The 17,068-nt window shown below is 47.4% G+C and overlaps 1 protein-coding gene across 4 annotated transcripts in view; it reads left to right on the plus strand.

The window, feature by feature from the left end:
* The window catches only part of FLVCR2 (FLVCR choline and putative heme transporter 2), a 505,902-nt gene that overhangs the window by 330,269 nt on the left and 158,565 nt on the right, over positions 1-17,068 (plus strand). The gene's annotated exons all lie outside the window — the stretch shown is intronic.

Genomic DNA, 17,068 nt, shown 5'->3' on the forward strand with positions numbered 1-17,068 from the left:
TCCCTCGGTGGGATCTTCCTTATCATTGGCATGGATTCTGAAACTGCAGAAGACTCGGCCTGAATGTCCTGCTCCATCTGATGAGGTAGAGTCCTTGTGCAAGCCATGATGGGTACCTTTAGGACATTTTCAGTACCTCTGAGTGACTCCTCAAGAGCATACCTGCACCTTTTTTATTGGAGGCTCCAACTTTGACACGTCCTGAATCCAGGCTTCCATTAGCTCCAGCCTTGGCATCTTAAAAAAAAGATCATGGTTTCATCGATTTGTTTTGTGCGGTCCTCTAGGCCCCGCATCAGAGTTGACCACAGACTCAGAGTCTCTATCAGCACCATCATCTAAGATGGCTAAAATATTCTGGGTTTAAAAAGAGATCAGAGCTTGACTTGATGAACAGTCTGTTCCGATGGCCTAATCATTTACCTGGATGGAAGGAGTTTTTTTTGTCTCGAACTCAAAAGCCACAACTATTCCTGATACAGAAGGTCACACAGAAGATGGGTCTAAAACCGAAAATCTGCTACCTGCTTACTCCAATGCTGGCCCTTATCTTGTCCTATAAAATATCAGTGTCCTAGATACTTCTGAAAAAGGACAGCTCTAATCCCTTCAGGACCCCAACAGAGGTAGTGTCCTCATTTATCACCATGGTGCATTAAGGTGCAGAAACAATGGAACTGACTTTCCCTCCAAGAAGCTAAAGTCTGACAATTTTAGGGACGTTTTGCAAACTCCTTCAGTTGCAGAGCCCTTGCTCACATTTAACACGGCTCAGCTGGAACCGGTCTTGGCTAAAAGCTCTGCTGGCCACAGACAAATAGCCAGATTCCACAGGCCAATTTTTGGTGACTCAAAATTCTCATATTTACATCTGTCACCAGAGCGCCTGGTAGTTCAGGCTTTATCTTCCAAACTCAAACCAAATGGTTTCTGTGCACAGTGAGACTCTTCCACGACTTAGGCTTTAACATTAATGCTTGAAAGTCCCACCTCACTCAAATTTATAGGTTACCATCCATAGGTGTGGGGCTGGACACGCCCATAATGAAGACCCCGCCTCCTCCACCCAGGATCATGGATATTCAGGAGATGAGTCTGAGATTTGTGATTCAAATGCATATCTCACTCCTACAGGTCTGCTTGACCGCATTACCTTGTGAATTCTTTTTGACACGGCGGATGAGAGACCTCCAGCAGTGCCTGTGGTGGCAGCACCCCAACGCCAAGTGCACCTTTAGATTCAGGTGCAGATATTTCAGTTAGTCTACTTCCATATGCTCTGCAAGATCTTAAAGTGTATACCTTGGAACACCGTCACGCAAACCTTTATCACAAGCAGATTAGACTACAGCAACATAATCTATGCTGAAATCCCCACCCGTCTCCTCCACCGATTCCAACTCATCCAGAACACCATAACAGGACTTATCCTTAGCCTCCCTTGATGCTCCCATATCATTAGGGAGAATATCAAGTGGGTGGTACTGGATGAATGTATGTTGACCTAGATGGATATTAGCCTTCGACATTGATCAGGCTGACCACACTGGGTAACTGTTAGTGGTACAAGGGATCGATATCCTTGGTCCTGAAGAGCAGCTTAGGGGTAGGCTTCGAAACATGTACACCCGCGAGATAACTGACCATTATAGCACTTTTTCCTCCATTTCCCCACTTTTATTAATACCAGCTACAGGAAGTATTAAAATTTAGTTTTCCACCCAGCCAGATATTTTTTAACTCACTCATTCCCTGACCCTTCCACTCTCACATCAAACACATCTAATCACTTTACAAAAAAGTGCTCCCACATCTCCGTAGGTCGTAGCACGCCCCTTCATGCAGCGGGGCGGGAAGAACCCGATGTTGAAGCGTGCCACCAAGGGATCTTTTGGTGGGTGAGGTTATTGTAGAACACATGTTGTCTCTCCTATGTAAGAAACCAAGTATTTCTCCAAGGTTTAATCACTTTTTGTAAGGATAGCATGTTTTTTTGGAATTAAGAGTGGACTTGCTTTTGTTTTTTCATAACTTGTAGAGGAGGCTGAGTCCACGACCTATTGCACCTCTGCACTCCCTCCTTCTTTGTTTTTTGGCACCCATATCACACCACATCTGAGAGCTCCACTGGCTCCCCATACACAAACGTTGCCAATTCAAACTCCTCACACATGCATACAAGGCACTGTACTGCATTACACCTACATACCTTGGGAGACGATTTGTCTCTAGAAGTAGGTTCAGCGACAAATGATCTTCCCAGTAGTGGCCCATCTGGCTGGCATCCTCACCATGAAAGCAGATGCTTTCTAGTCACATCTCATTGGGAGGATCATTAGTATGAACGATACCCAGAAGTGATCTTCCCCAGTTTGGTGTGTCCATCTGTGGATCTTTTTGCCACAGCCTAGAGCAGTAAATTCCCTCAGTTTTGAGCCATACACTTCCACCAGAAGGGTTACCTGGGGATGCCTCCAAATTCCGCTGGTCTCAAGGCTTGCTATTGTCATTTCCATTGTTTCCACGTCTGCTGAAAGTGCTACATAAGGAAGTACAGGAGGGTCAGGGCAAGCGGATTCTGATCACCCCATACTAGGCAAGGAAGATGTGGTATGTCAGTTTGTTGGGACTCCGCATTTGGCCAACTCTTTCTCTTGGGCACATTGTGGACCTTCTCTTGTAGCGCGGTTGTCAGGTCCTCTATCCCAATCCCCTAATGCTGTGGCTGCACATTTGGAGATTGAGCGGTCCATGATAGAGTCCTTTTGCCTCTATGATGATGATGCAGGCACCATTTTGGCTGCCAGAAAACTTGGTACAAAATGTATTTATGCATGCCCTTAGGACAACTTTATACAGTGGTGTGCATCAAGCTGAATCCACTGGAGCACAAGGAGAAAGAGCAAAACTCATACACGACCGACAATGTGTATACACTAATACGGGACATGCAGTGGGCAAGTACAGGCAACAGAGGACAGAGTCAGAACACTGTGAGTGGTGACCGCAGCAAGTCAACATGTAAAAGAGCAGAATGTAACTGCAAGAATGAGTGAGAACCAGTTGAAAAGGTCAAAGATAAGCCTGTGAAAATTCGATGTAATAAGCATTTGACATTATGTCCTGGAACCCAATGTATTTTACTTTTTTCAATTTTAGCCCAGGCGTCTATTTACATATCCAAAATGAAAATACATTCTACAGTATTAAATATGCCATGCCACATAGTTTTCAGCATCATTATAGGTCATAAACCACATGCAGTGGTCCTTGCCAGGGAATTCTGTCTTGGGTAGCAAGTCCCTACCCTGTTTAGCCGAGAGTTATATTTATTTCTCAAGCTTCTATTACCTATTCATAGGAGAGTGTATACAAACGCATGGATTATATAGCAACAAAAAAGCAGGTATATTTAGAGGGAATCATCACATCTGTGAGCACCAGCATGTGATCAATGCAACTGGGATTTTTTTTTGGTTTAAGCTTCATCATTTTATGTTTTGCCTAGGCAGCACTTGTGCTGTCTTTGAGATATGCTGTATTCAGAATATGCGCACAAAGCTCTGCCCACTTTCGGTGTATCTTTTTAATTGGCTCCTGTCTTTTGTGAATGGTGGCTTTTTATTGATCATAGGCTTACTAGTCCCTCCTTAGTACAGCATTGTCTCTTCTTGTAATCTCTCAAGAGGGCAGCTGTTACATGTGTTGTTACTCCCTACAGCCTCGGAGCACTATTGCACTATTTTTACAGGACGCACCACGCTTGGTCCTAAGCAAAGCTCGCAGTGGTTATTTTACTCATTAGCACATCTCACATTTATATTAGACCTTCTATAAATTTCCCTTCATCAGCCCCACACAGTGTACAACTTAATCCGGAATTAATATAATAATTATTTTGTCACATTTCAAAGCCACTAATTGTATATATGGACATAGCTATTTGAATGTACTCGTGGTCCTGTCTTGCATGCAATGCATTATGGATAGGGTGGATTTACCATATCTGCTGCTGGGTGCAGTACCATATGTGGCAAAAAGAGGTCCAGTGGGACTTCTTCTGGCCACATATGGTACTGCATCCTGCAACATGGCTAGGTAAAAAAAAATGGCATTTATGCCAATAACTCCACCTCCAACAAATGCAAGACCAATTGCATTTCCAATGCAATAGGTCTTGCATTTGTTAAAGTTGGAGCTGTCGGTGTTGAAAATGACGACAATGTTTTTTACTTTTGCCTTTTTTATTCCAAGGGTAATACTGCTATGCAAATATAATAACTTTACTGCAAACAAAAAAAAAGTAAAAAATATTGTCCTATTCAACGGCAACAGCTCTAACTTTAACAAATGCGAGACCTATTGCATTGCAAATGCTTGTTACTACATACTGTGCTACAAAAAAGCTCAAGAATGTAAGCAAAAAGTAGCAGTAAAATGGTAATTATAACAGTTTAGGATTCCATTGTGATAAATCTTGGTCAATGGGCTCATACAAGACCTGGTGACAGAGGGTGCGGTGCGCATTATTGAGAGAAAAAATATTCACTACAGTCTTGCAGAGTAGGTAGCTCAAAGAGCACAACAGAGATAGAAACATACTCCACCCTGTTGTCTGTCTGCCATGGAAGGCATGACCCAGGCACTGCCCACTCCCTTGCTATGTGTGATGCACTCTGACATAGACATACAGACACGCTCAAACCTCGTCCCACAATTCCATGTCTTCGTGTACTACGTAGGCGCAACCCCAAGGGTAAGGTGCTATCCTACCATCCAGGCCACGCTTTGTAGAGAGATTTCCTCAGAGAGGCCTAAAGTCCGATTTCTCACACAATTTGCCTGGGGATTTATGCCGCATTGTCCCTGTTCACTTAGCATAGAAGTCTACAATGAATTACAAATGTTCTCAAAAAGGGGGCTAGGTCTCTTTCCATCCAGAATAGAATGGAGAAAGACCTTCAAGGTGTAAGATATCTGCACTTCCTTATTGCTTGGTTTCGAGATGTGAAAATGACTGCAAAACATCTGGCCTCTTATTGGTGCACTTCTAGCCAGCACATGCCTTAGAAATATGGATTTCTAGACAGCGCCTAAAACCAAAACCTACTATGCAGTTGTCAGTTGCGTTTTTTGAATCAGACACAGACATTTTCAGCTTAAAAAGCGAAGGTTCTCTCTTTTTGAGTATAGTGAGATAATAGCTCGCATTTTACATAGCTCTTCAAACCACTAATATTTGCTTGTTTCTAACGCTGTAAATAACCAGTCTTTCCGTGATCTCCATTGGTGGTAGTAAGTCTATAGATCCCTGAAGGATGTAGTGTTGAACTGGTTAACGTTAAAGTGCTAAATGCTGTCCAGTTCCAGTTGTTTTGTGAGATTCTCAGACTTTAAACCATGGCCCAGATCACCTAAATGTCAACACTGCAGTTTGCGTACCAACATCCCATGTAAGACATGGATATCATTCGAGCACAGCAGGGTGAGCCAAGAGCCTTCCTACCACGACAAGGTTCTAGATCCGGTTCAGCTTTCGTTTTGGCAGCTCGGTATCTGGGATTCTTATCTGAGTGAAACAGAAGACACTTTGACATGAGGCCTAGAAAGAAGATAAATCCATGTTAATACAAATGATTGCAAACAATTCGCTATTAAGTTTATAACAACACTTATTAAGTCTTAGACATGTTCACACCAATCCGCTCAAATCTTATTTATTTTATAGAGCGGTCAAGATCCTAAGCAAGGGTGCCAGAGGCGTAACATACTGGATAAACAGGAGGAGATGTGGCCTCCTGGCTAGAGTTGCCAACTTGGAAAAGGTTCGAATCCGGACTTCGAATCAACATCCCATGATTCTAGGCAAATTGCTGTATCTCTTTGTGCCTAAAAAAGGTCACAAATATGGAACATAATCTTGTTCTGTTGTAAAGTGTTCTAATACCCTTACGCCAGGTTAGTGCTATAAAAACCGCAAAAAAATGTTTTTCTATAGAAAGTACATAGTGATATAGCACGTGATGTATATTTCAGGTGATAGAAGAGTTCCAGGTCTGTATACAGCCGGTAATTAGAATCCTCCAGAAATTCTAGTCAAAGTAGAAGATAGTTATATAGGCTACAGAAAATTGAACTTTCAAAGGTAAATTGATAAAAATTTGTAAGGAGCGATGGATGTGTGGATTTATCATTGCGTTCAGTAACCAGGTAGACTTTTGATGTCCTTCTTTTGAACAGCCTTGTCTACAGCAAATATTATATAAAGGACATAAACATGTTTGGAGCATTCCTGGAGAGGGCTTATTTTGAGCTAGAAACACCACAACTGGATCCACATATGTTGAGATAGGTCTGGCGCTTGTAAGGGGCAGCCTGCTGCTTGAAGATGATGGGGCTGTAGGTCCTTCTTATAATCCTTCGCTCCCAACAACCAAAGGTTTTTAAATTTCCTTATTAGCTTGCAATGTTATTTGTCCAGCAGTTGGTCGGTTTCTGGGCACTGCTTAGTCCCATTCACATGTTTTCACCAAGCAGCTTAAATCTTTAATCCTAATGTGAAGAATGGAACAACATTCTTTCCTGTTAGTGGGAACAGAGAGGATTAACTCTGGACAAGTTGGAAACGCTGAGACCCTGGGGTGCCTAGCTTGCATTCTGCCTGTGTACTCACGTGGATAGATTTGGCTGCTTGTTGCATATTCTGGGACAGCTTATGTTTTGCTTGGCCAGACTTTCAGCAAGCCACCTTTCTAATCGCATCACAGGGCTGCGTGTGATGGCCCATACTGAAGCTACTGTGTATGATGCCCCATACTGAAGCTACTGTGTGTGGAGAAGTGTGGCTCACTGGTTAGAGCAGGCAGACCCTGAAGCAGAGGTCAGACCCGGGACCAGGGTTCAATTCCCGACGCAGCAGGGTGTTGAGCTCAAATGTCCACGGACTCGATAATTCTCGCTTCGGTGCCTGACCTAATCATGGGTTCACACTCTGCAACTCTGGGCATTAAGCTTGCTTAATCTCCACAACGGCCCCCCTGCGACGGGATGCCTGGCTTTCACCTTGGGGATGCCCTGTAGGGGCTATCTCACAGGGAAAAGCCAGGACGGGTTCCCAAGGCAAGCGCGGAGATACCCCTTCGGGGGTTGATTCTGGCGCTATATAAGAATATAATAATAATAATAATAATAATAATATGATGCCCCATACTGAAGGTACTGTATATGATGCCTCATACTGAAGGTACTGTGCATGATGCCCCATACTGAAGCTACTGTGTATGATGCCCCATACTGAAGGTACTGTATATGATGCCCCATACTGAAGGTACTGTATATGATGCACCATACTGAAGGTACTGTGTATGATGCCCCATACTGAAGGTACTGTATATGATGCACCATACTGAAGGTACTGTGTATGATGCCCCATACTGAAGGTACTGTATATGATGCCCCATACTGAAGGTACTGTATATGATGCCCCACACGGAAGGTACTGTATATGATGCCTCATACTGAAGGTACTGTGCATGATGCCCCATACTGAAGCTACTGTGTATGATGCCCCATACTGAAGGTACTGTATATGATGCCCCATACTGAAGCTACTGTATATGATGCCCCACACGGAAGGTACTGTATATGATGCCTCATACTGAAGGTACTGTGCATGATGCCCCATACTGAAGGTACTGTATATGATGCCCCATACTGAAGGTACTGTATATGATGCACCATACTGAAGGTACTGTGTATGATGCCCCATACTGAAGGTACTGTATATGATGCCCCACACGGAAGGTACTGTATATGATGCCTCATACTGAAGGTACTGTGCATGATGCCCCATACTGAAGCTACTGTATATGATGCCCCATACTGAAGGTACTGTGCATGATGCCCCATACTGAAGCTACTGTGTATGATGCCCCATACTGAAGGTACTGTGTATGATGCCCCATACTGAAGCTACTGTATATGATGCCTCATACTGAAGGTACTGTGCATGATGCCCCATACTGAAGCTACTGTGTATGATGCCCCATACTGAAGGTACTGTGCATGATGCCCCATACTGAAGCTACTGTGTATGATGCCCCATACTGAAGGTACTGTGTATGATGCCCCATACTGAAGGTACTGTATATGATGCCCCATACTGAAGGTACTGTATATGATGCACCATACTGAAGGTACTGTGTATGATGCCCCATACTGAAGGTACTGTGTATGATGCCCCATACTGAAGCTACTGTGTATGATGCCCCATACTGAAGCTACTGTGTATGATGCCCCATACTGAAGGTACTGTATATGATGCCTCATACTGAAGGTACTGTGCATGATGCCCCATACTGAAGCTACTGTGTATGATGCCCCATACTGAAGGTACTGTGTATGATGCCCCATACTGAAGGTACTGTATATGATGCCCCATACTGAAGGTACTGTATATGATGCACCATACTGAAGGTACTGTGTATGATGCCCCATACTGAAGGTACTGTATATGATGCCCCATACTGAAGGTACTGTATATGATGCCCCATACTGAAGCTACTGTGTATGATGCCCCATACTGAAGGTACTGTATATGATGCCCCATACTGAAGGTACTGTATATGATGCCCCATACTGAAGCTACTGTGTATGATGCCCCATACTGAAGCTACTGTGTATGATGGCCCATACTGAAGGTACTGTATATGATGCCCCACACTGAAGGTACTGTATATGATGCCCCATACTGAAGGTACTGTATATGATGCCCCATACTGAAGGTACTGTATATGATGCCCCACACTGAAGCTACTGTATATGATGCCCCATACTGAAGGTACTGTATATGATGCCCCATACTGAAGGTACTGTATACTACGCCCCATACTGAAGGTACTGTATATGATGCCCCATACTGAAGGTACTGTATATGATGCCCCTGACTGAAGCTACTGTGAATGATGCCCCATACTGAAGGTACTGTATACTATGCCCCATACTGAAGGTACTGTATGTGATGCCCCACACTGAAGTTACTGTGAATAATGCCCCATACTGAAGGTACTGTATATGATGCCCCATACTGAAGGTACTGTATATGATGCCCCATACTGAAGGTACTGTATACTATGCCCCATACTGAAGGTACTGTATACTACGCCCCATACTGAAGGTACTGTATATGATGTCCCATACTGAAGGTACTGTATATGATGCCCCATACTGAAGGTACTGTATGTGATGCCCCACACTGAAGCTACTGTGTATGACGCCCCACAGTGAAGGTACTGTATATGACGCCCCATACTGAAGGTACTGTATACTACGCCCCATACTGAAGGTACTGTATACTACGCCCCATACTGAAGGTACTGTATATGGTGCCCCATACTGAAGGTACTGTATATGGTGCCCCATACTGAAGGTACTGTATATGATGCCCCATACTGAAGGTACTGTATACTACGCCCCATACTGAAGGTACTGTATACTACGCCCCATACTGAAGGTACTGTATACTACGCCCCATACTGAAGGTACTGTATATGATGCCCCATACTGAAGGTACTGTATATGATGCCCCATACTGAAGGTACTGTATGTGATGCCCCACACTGAAGCTACTGTGAATAATGCCCCATACTGAAGGTACTGTATATGATGCCCCATACTGAAGGTACTGTATACTACGCCCCATACTGAAGGTACTGTATACTACGCCCCATACTGAAGGTACTGTATATGATGCCCCATACTGAAGGTACTGTATATGATGCCCCATACTGAAGGTACTGTATATGATGCCCCATACTGAAGGTACTGTATACTACGCCCCATACTGAAGGTACTGTATATGATGCCCCATACTGAAGGTACTGTATATGATGCCCCATACTGAAGGTACTGTATAGGAAGCCCCATACTGAAGGTACTGTATGTGATGCCCCACACTGAAGCTACTGTGAATACTGCCCCATACTGAAGGTACTGTATATTACGCCCCATACTGAAGGTACTGTATATGATGCCCCATACTGAAGGTACTGTATATGATGCCCCACACTGAAGCTACTGTGAATAATGCCCCATACTGAAGGTACTGTATATGATGCCCCACACGGAAGCTACTGTGTATGACGCCCCACACTGAAGCTACTGCGTATGACGCCCCACACTGAAGGTACTGCATATGATGCCCCACACGGAAGCTACTGCATATGACGCCCCACACTGAAGCTGCTGCGTATGCCGCCCCACACTGAAGCTACTGCATCTGATGCCCCGCACTGAAGCTACTGCGTATGACGCCCCACAGTGGAGCTACTGCGCATGACGCCCCACACTGAAGCTACTGCGTCTGATGCCCCACACTGAAGCTACTGCGCATGACGCCCCACACTGAAGCTACTGCGTCTGATGCCCCACACTGAAGCTACTGGGTATGACGCCCCACACTGAAGCTACTGCGTATGACGCCCCACACTGAAGCTACTGCGTATGACGCCCCACACTGAAGCTACTGCGCATGACGCCCCACACTGAAGCTACTGCGCATGACGCCCCACACTGGAGCTACTGCGCATGACACCCCACACTGGAGCTACTGCGTATGACGCCCCACACTGGAGCTACTGCGTATGACGCCCCACACTGGAGCTACTGCGTATGACGCCCCACACTGGAGCTACTGCGTATGACGCCCCACACTGAAGATACTGCGCATGACGCCCCACACTGAAGCTACTGCGCATGATGCCCCACAGTGAAGCTACTGCGCATGACGCCCCACAGTGAAGCTACTGCGCATGACGCCCCACAGTGAAGCTACTGCGCATGACGCCCCACAGTGAAGCTACTGCGCATGACGCCCCACAGTGAAGCTACTGCGCATGACGCCCCACAGTGAAGCTACTGCGCATGACGCCCCACAGTGAAGCTACTGCGCATGACGCCCCACACTGAAGCTACTGCGCATGACGCCCCACACGCCCCACACTGAAGCTACTGCGCATGACGCCCCACACTGAAGCTACTGCGCATGACGCCCCACACTGAAGCTACTGCGCATGACGCCCCACACTGAAGCTACTGCGCATGACGCCCCACACTGAAGCTACTGCGCATGACGCCCCACACTGAAGCTACTGCGCATGACGCCCCACACTGAAGCTACTGCGCATGACGCCCCACACTGAAGCTACTGCGCATGACGCCCCACACTGAAGCTACTGCGCATGACGCCCCACACTGAAGCTACTGCACATGACGCCCCACAGTGAAGCTACTGCGTATGACGCCCCACACTGAAGCTACTGCGTATGATGCCCCACACTGAAGCTTCTGCCTATGACGCCCCACACTGACGCTACTGCGCATGACGCCCCACACTGAAGCTACTGCGCATGACGCCCCACACTGAAGCTACTGCGCATGACGCCCCACAGTGAAGCTACTGCGCATGACGCCCCACAGTGAAGCTACTGCGCATGACGCCCCACAGTGAAGCTACTGCGCATGACGCCCCACAGTGGAGCTACTGCGCATGACGCCCCACAGTGGAGCTACTGCGCATGACGCTTCACAGTGGAGCTACTGCGCATGACGCCCCACAGTGGAGCTACTGCGCATGACGCCCCACAGTGGAGCTACTGCGCATGACGCCCCACAGTGGAGCTACTGCGCATGACGCCCCACAGTGGAGCTACTGCGTATGACGCCCCACAGTGGAGCTACTGCGTATGACGCCCCACAGTGGAGCTACTGCGTATGACGCCCCACAGTGGAGCTACTGCGTATGACGCCCCACAGTGGAGCTGCTGCGTATGACGCCCCACAGTGGAGCTGCTGCCTATGACGCCCCACAGTGGAGCTGCTGCCTATGACGCCCCACAGTGGAGCTGCTGCCTATGACGCCCCACACTGAAGCTACTGCGTATGACGCCCCACACTGAAGCTACTGCGTATGACGCCCCACACTGAAGCTACTGCGTATGACGCCCCACACTGAAGCTACTGCGTATGACGCCCCACACTGAAGCTACTGCGTATGACGCCCCACACTGAAGGTACTGCGTATGACCCCCACACGGAAGCTACTGCGTATGACGCCCCACACTGAAGCTACTGCGTATGACGCCCCACACTGAAGCTACTGCGTCTGATGCCCCGCACTGAAGCTACTGCGTATGACGCCCCACACTGAAGCCGCCCCACACTGAAGCTACTGCGTATGACGCCCCACACTGAAGCTACTGCGTATGACGCCCCATACTGAAGCTACTGCGTATGACGCCCCACACTGAAGCTACTGCGTATGACGCCCCACACTGAAGCTACTGCGTATGACGCCCCACACTGAAGCTACTGCGTATGACGCCCCACACTGAAGCTACTGTGTCTGATGCCCCGCACTGAAGCTACTGCGTATGACGCCCCACACTGAAGCCGCCCCACACTGAAGCCGCCCCACACTGAAGCTACTGCGTATGACGCCCCACACTGAAGCTACTGCGTATGACGCCCCACACTGAAGCTACTGCGTATGACGCCCCACACTGAAGCTACTGCGTATGACGCCCCACACTGAAGCTACTGCGTATGACGCCCCACACTGAAGCTACTGCGTATGACGCCCCACACTGAAGCTACTGCGTATGACTCCCCACACTGAAGCTACTGCGTATGACGCCCCACACTGAAGCTACTGCGCATGACGCCCCACACTGGAGCTACTGCGCATGACGCCCCACACTGGAGCTACTGCGCATGACGCCCCACACTGGAGCTACTGCGCATGACGCCCCACACTGGAGCTACTGCGCATGACGCCCCACACTGGAGCTACTGCGCATGACGCCCCACACTGGAGCTACTGCGCATGACGCCCCACACTGGAGCTACTGCGCATGACGCCCCACACTGGAGCTACTGCGCATGACGCCCCACACTGGAGCTACTGCGCATGACGCCCCACACTGGAGCTACTGCGCATGACGCCCCACACTGGAGCTACTGCGCATGACGCCCCACACTGGAGCTACTGCGTATGACGCCCCACACTGAAGTTACTGCGTATGACGCCCCACACTGAAGTTACTGCGTATGACGCCCTACACTCAAATGACTCTCTGATGACACATACTCAAATGACTCTCTGATGACACCTACTCAAACGACTCTCTGATGACACCTACTCAAACGACTCTCTGATGACACCTACTCAAACGACTCTCTGATGACACCTACTCAAACGACCGTCTGATGATACGTACTCAAATTAATGCGTCTGATGATACGAACTCAAATTACTGTGTATTCAAATTACTGTCTTTGACATACTCCAATTACTGCTTCTTATGACACATACTCAAATTACTGCATACGATGACACATACTTATGTCCTCTGCCTCCATACAAGACTTTTTAAAAACCTATTTTTCTGTTGCTTAAAAAAGGTGGAGAGTTTAAGGGAAAGGGAGTATTTTAGGACCGCGGCCGGAAGTAGTAAAAGGAGTTTAGGTGGTTATTCAGAGTTCAGGGTTGGGTAGTGGTAAAGGGAAGTTAGGGATTTGTTGTAATATTCACGGGTGAGTGGTACAGAAAGATAGGGAACCTTTAGGGTTCAGGGGTGGGTACTTGTAAAAGGAGACTGGTTTTTTTTAGGGTTCAGGGATGAATAGTGATAAAGGAGGAAGGTAATGGTTTTGGTTTAGGGGTGGTTGGCTGTAAAGCGTGATAAGGGTTTTTTGGGTGTTGAGTGTTGAGTAGCGATCAAAGGAGGTAAGTGGTTTTTAGGGTTCAGGGACTGCTTGAGGTAAATTGAAGTTAGAAGGTTTTAGGGTTGAGGGAATGTATTGGTAGAGAGAGGAAAGAGGTTAAAAAAATACACCAAAGAATAAGGATCAAACTGATTAAGTTTTTGATGCACAAGGAGTTACCTTTTCCCCCATGTCCATCTCTGTGTAATTCTCACCATCGAAAATGTCTATTTTTCTAGACATCTACTGCTTATTGAAGACCTTGAGTAACTGTGGCATATCGCGTTAAACCTCTGCAGAAATTAAACCACTGTCATTGAGACTTGTTCTCTTGTACTCAAAAGTAGAATATAAGTAAAAATCTCTTATGAGTCCAAATTAGTGCTGTAGACCGAAGCAGATAATCCTCTATTGATCTTGTATTAAGAGGGTGATATTGGAATAGCCTAGTGGCCTGCCCAGCCAAGGTAGAATCAGAGAAGGGCTTTGATAGCCAAGCGTTATAAGGCGCAATATTTTTTATTTTTTATTTTTTTGGTGCAAAACATTTATTCAGTACTTGTCAGGATTACACAGCGTCACGCCCCTACAACCCGGAGGCTGGCCGCTATCCATTCATATATAGAAGACAACTGTTAGCATATATTTAACAATGCGAATATACGCCCACAAACCAACAACATCCAAGTGACAAGTGCAGCATCCACATAGCTAAATCAAAGTGTTCCGCATTTTTTGATATTTTTAGTCAACAGTAACATGTGCAATAACATGGTGATCTCAGGGGGGGGGGGCCTGCAGGCCAAGTGCTGGAGCAGACACACTAGTCCGCGCTAGATGCGCAGTAGGCATTGTTCTGAGTCCACAGCTGCAGTGACAGTGTGTCTTAACATCCAAAGTAGCAAGCCGGGAGCCGTCAGGGCTGCATCCCGGGAGCATGAGCAATCCACAGACAATGTAAACCAATGGGGGGGGGGGGGGGGGGGGAATACAAGAACAGGCCTCTCTCCAGACCGCATAAGGTCAGCTCAGGCCCTCAACCTCCGGCCCTCAACTCAGAAACCAGGGACCCACACTGTAACGTCTTATTATCGTAACCTCAATCATCGCCATCCTCTGGGGGGTCAGTTATTAAATAACATTGCAAAGGGGCCCAAATGTCAGTAGGCCTAGAAGTGGGTGGCAGCAGCTCGGAATAAGTGTGCAATTGTTCTTGGCAGTACACCATGTCACTCATCCAATCCTTAAACTTGGGTGCCCTTCCTCTCCCCCATCTACAGGCCACCCTGCGCTTAGCCAGGAGCATAGCTAGTGCCACATATTTGCGGTGAGCTGCCTGGAGAGGCTCAACATACCCCAGTAGAGCCACCAAAGGGGACGGGTCCACTGTCATGTGTATCATTTTGGACAGTGCCTGAAACACCTGATTCCAATAGCGGTTTACCTCCTCACACCCCCATGCAAGGTGAAGAAAGTCAGCCCCAGGAGCCTTACACCTGTCACATGAGTCTGTAGGTCTAAGCTGAAACCTGTGTAGGCGCACCGGTGTGTGGTATAGTCTGTGGAGGAATTTATAGTGTATTATCCTATAACGGCTGTTAGATGAAATGCGCTCGGTCTGCTGCAAGCAGAACTCCCATTGTTTGTCCGTAAGAGTCATGGCTAGATCTTGATCCCATTTGCCCCTGCCGGTAGAGTAGTGTAAGTCATGTTGGCACGAACAGATCTATAAAGTGTGGACACCAGTTTAATGGGATTGTCGTGGGGCAGCAGGGTCTGTAGGGGAAGAAGCACTGGGGGCTCGTGTGGGAAGTCCGGTGTAATGACCTGCAGTCCGTGCCGGAGCCTGATATAGTAGAATAGCTCCAGGGGCGTCGGTTGTATACCCTCATAAAGCTGGTCTTTGGACCGAAATGTGCCATTACGGTACAGGTTCCCCCAAGTGGTTACATGAATTTTTTTCAGCAATTTTTGAAAGCCAGCCTCTTGTAGGAGTGGGAGCTGTGGGTGGTATGTCAGTGGCAGCAACGGAGCATAGAGGAATTGTAGATCGAGCCTCAAAGTGATGGAGTTCCACGCCGTCACAGTACTAGCCACCGTGTTAGGTGTTTTATCTCTGCCCTCAATCCGGGAGAAAAACGCACCTTCAATGGGGATCGGATGGGCCAACCAGTGCTCAGCCGCCAGTTGAGGCATGTATCTCTGCTGACGCACCCAGAAGTACGCATAATGGGCCTGAGCAGTCCGGTAATAAAGTTCGAAATCCGGAATACCGAAGCCACCTTGTGAGTACAGTCGAACCAGTATGTCCCATTTGAGCCTGGGCGCCTTTCCACCCCACACCAGCCGGAGCATCTCCGAGCGTAGCAGCTGAAAAAAAATAGGGTCCGGGATGAAACGGTATGTTCAGGAAGAGATATAACAGCTGAGGGAGGATTACCATTTTAACTAGTGAGGCTCTTCCGGCCATGGAGAGAGGGAGTGTGATCCACCTGGAGATATTGTCGCCTATCTTATCCATCACAGTGCCGTAATTGGCACGCATCAGCGCCTCTCTATCTTTCTCCACATGAATGCCCAGGTATTTAAAATCACCCTCACACCAAGCAAGAGGGAATTCCAGCGGGAATTGACGTGTCGAGGCAGTTCGGGGGAAGATACATGACTTGTTCCAGTTAATTTGGACTCCTGAAAGGGCGCCAAATCGTATAAACTCCCTGAGGATTGGATGTAGGTTGTCGCCTGGGTGTCGAACGTACAGAGTGATATCATCAGCATACATAGAGACAAGAATCTGTCTCTGAAAACAGCGCAATGCACTATTTTTTATTTTTATTTATTTATTAGCGATTTGTAAAGCGCCTGGTGACCCAAGGGCATCCCCGCGCTGTAAGGAGTTGATATCCAAAGAGGGAGAGGAAGGGGGGGTAGGGATGTTTATTTCGGGAATAGATGTGTCTTCAGTTTTTTGCGAAATATCAAGTAACTGGGTTCCAGTCTGAGGGTACGTGGGAGGGATTTCCATCCAGTGGCCGCTTGGAGAGAGAAACGTCGTCCTCCTGTGCGTGTCCTTTTGAATTTGGGGATGTTGGCTAAGTGCTCATTCTCTGATCGTAGGGATCTGGTTGCTTTGTAGGGGGTGACTAAGCTGCTGAGGATCGCAGGGCCAGTTCCGTTGATCAGTTTGTGTGTCGTGCACATGGCTTTGAATTCCCCCCTTTGGCGCACAGGGAGCCAGTGCAAGGCCTTGAGGGCTGGTTTGGCTGACGCTCTGGAGGGAAGGTTCATGAGCAGACGTGCTGCAGCA

Source organism: Lissotriton vulgaris, chromosome 9 (assembly GCF_964263255.1).
Source record: "Lissotriton vulgaris chromosome 9, aLisVul1.2, whole genome shotgun sequence".
NCBI classification, from domain to species: Eukaryota; Metazoa; Chordata; class Amphibia; order Caudata; family Salamandridae; genus Lissotriton; species Lissotriton vulgaris.